Source organism: Psittacula echo (assembly GCF_963264785.1).
Source record: "Psittacula echo genome assembly, chromosome: 16".
Classification (NCBI taxonomy): Eukaryota; Metazoa; Chordata; class Aves; order Psittaciformes; family Psittacidae; genus Psittacula; species Psittacula echo.
Genome location: NC_137752.1, coordinates 420743 through 423815, shown reverse-complemented (window position 1 = coordinate 423815; position 3073 = coordinate 420743).

Genomic DNA, 3073 nt, shown 5'->3' with positions numbered 1-3073 from the left:
GAGTTTTGAAAAAGAAAGTAAAGGGGAAAAAATTGCTGTGTTTCTGCACTGTGTAGGCAGAGCCATGCTAAATGGTGGTACAGAGGGGTAGCAAGAAACCAAACCCAATAGGGGTACACAGGGAAGGACCGTTGCAGCTGGGACACAAGGTTTTCTAGTGCTGCGTTGCATTGTTTTTCCTTTTATAAAGACGATTTTGATATTGTGCATCCTTTCATAGAGTAAACACTCCCCCTTGCCGTTCAGCTAGTGTGCCAAGTGCTGACGAGCAAGTGATAGGGCACACGGCTGGCTGCAAAATGGCTCGTGCTGCGAGTCAGCAGGCGCCTGCTGCCAGGCCCTGGGGACACTCTGCAGCCGACAGCGCCTGGCTCTAGGGCACATACACACTTGTATACACACACACACACACACACACACGTCCCGTTGCGAAGGAGGGCTCCTATTGCCCAGTCCCATTCCACCCCTCCTGTACTGCTTCATAGTGCAGTCCTCTGTGTGTGTGTGTGTGCACAGCCCTGCGCTATGCCCTGCTCATCTCACACTCATGTTGGTCACTTATTCCCAGGGGTGAGGTGCAGTCCCCGCAGGGTTATGATGGCCACTGGGAGCACAGCACTGCCTCTGGAGCCCCCAGGGCAGCCCCATGGCTCCCCAGTGGAGCTGGGCTGGGGAGGGTAGTTTGCAAACCCATTGCATTACCTGGATATGGGACTAGCATACGGTGTAATTTCGGATGGAGGAATACACCCACATCTGGCCTTTCTGAATAAACAGCATCCCTGCTCCAAATAATGAATCCCACATGTGACTTTGGACTGAGTGCTGAGCAAGCAAGACCATGACCATGTATGTGCCCACTCTCCCGCATGCACATGTTTACATGCATTTGTAGGGGTTTTTTTAAACAAAAAAAGCCATGACACTTTCTGTCCATCCAGGAATGTGTTAAAACACTTCCAATTTAGGCAAAGCCCCTTTTTTGCATCTTTCCCCCAGCCCTTTCCCATGGCTGGGCAGCCCTCCCCAGAGCCACCAGAGAGGAGCCATGTCCCCTGCACTGATTGTGCAGTGTGGGGATGCTCCTGCTCTGGTTCCTCCTGGCTGTCTGGATTCCCCACTCCAGCCTCATGCTGCTCCCAGTTTGTCTGACAGAACACCCTCTTTCTCCTGGATCATGCATTATTCAGGTTAAAAGCACTGCGCCGGACCTGGGGATGGTGGTGGAGGACGGACTGGCTGCAAAAGGATGCTGATGGCCTCAGCTGTGCTCTGCAGCAGCTCCTTTTTAAAGATGCGATGGGAAGGAGAAGCTGCAGCTTCAGTCCCATCAGCTCCCAAACCCTGCACGCACCCAGCTGGGCATTTTACTTTTAACCACGAGGGTTTTTAATTCCGCAGCAAATCTTTCGAAGTACAAGTCAGTCTTTGCAAATGAGCACCTTTGACTTTCTTGGGGGGAGGGGTCTGGTTGGGGGGGGGAGCTGGGTTTGGTTTCATATGTGTTTAATATTCTGGGCTTGATCTGTGCAGTGCTGCATCCGGGAGCATGAAGCCTCTGATCTCGGGGTCGGCAGTGCCTGGGCCCTGATCCTGTGTACAGTGCTCACTGGGTTTCCATGCATCGAGCCCTTCTCTTGGCATTTCTCGTGACTGTACATCTCTCACCAGCCTTCCCTCCTTCCTTCTTCCTTGCTTTCTTCCTTCCTTCCTTGCTTCCTTTCTCTGTAGCTTGGAAACTGAGCAGAGGGTTGGTTGGCTTTCACTAACCTTTACCTGGTGATCTGTTGTACAGGGAATCGGGGGGGGGGGGGGGAGTAAAATCAAAAAAAAGGAAATAAATTACTTTGTCCTGGGATTTGGGGTTGCCCTTTCTGTCCCTGCATCTTCAAATATGGGAGGGCTATTGGCAAAGCTTCCACATAGGCACAGACATTTCCCTGACAGAGGTAACCACAGTGCACACACTGGTACAGGGGATGCTGAAGAGACTCTGGCTCGGCCTCAAGTCACCCCTGCAGAAATGTGGGGCGAGGAAAGGCTTTTTCTTCCTGACACATCATCAGGCCTCTTTATTTGTGGACTCCTGAGAAGCTTCAGGGTCGCAGCTCCTAAAGCTGCACACATAACCCCAGAGTGCCCCCAACCCAAAGCAATGGTTCCACAGTCTCCCACTGCTGGGACCTTTCCTTGCACCCCTGTTCAAACAGCCATGACTCTCCTGACTTAGAGCTGCTGTTTCTTGGGACTATGAATGAGCAAGTTCATAGCCCAAACTCCAGTGTTCCCAAGTACACAAGGCAAACACTCATTACAAACTGGAGAATAAAACAAGATACCACCATAAATATGACAACTTTATTAAAATATACCTATGAGTACAAATTAATGATTATATGGATAAAGTTCACTGTCTGTAAACAAATATATTAAAAAAGAGCACGTCTTTTTTGTGATATAAAGTGCAGTTATGTTTCCATATTATATACAATATGTCAGCATTCTGGGGAGGGTTGAAAGGACTATGGAACTAACATTTGATTATAAGATAAAATTCTCTGAAAAAGTATACACCTACATATTACAGAAGAAGGGCTTGGGCTGGAGCTTATTTAGCAAACAACAATCAGCTTCCACCATGTTAATGCAGCTAACGAGAGTGCACGCGACAAATTAGGAAAGAGGCACTAACCCCCTTGGTGAAGGGAAACTTGGACTTCACAGAGTTTACCCCTTCACCTTGTCAACCCCAAACTTGCACAGAGGAAAGAAATCAAAGGACAAGACCTTGTGAAACACGTGCATGTGTCTGCAGTTCGGGGGAATCAAATATACACGACTTTATGTACAGCTGATAATGGGGGGTACCAATGTACAGAGGTAACAGCTTTGCAACCAAGCCATGCCAGCACCAGTCCTTACACAGGAGAGGGACCAGGAGAGTAGTTCTGCATCAATGCGAAAGACAAACAACCCAAAAGCCCCCTTAACACCAGTCTGTGGGCTGTGTTCTGCTTACTAAATGGCACAGGGAGCCCTTGCTGTGGGAAGTGCAGCCCGGTGCTGCCAGGCA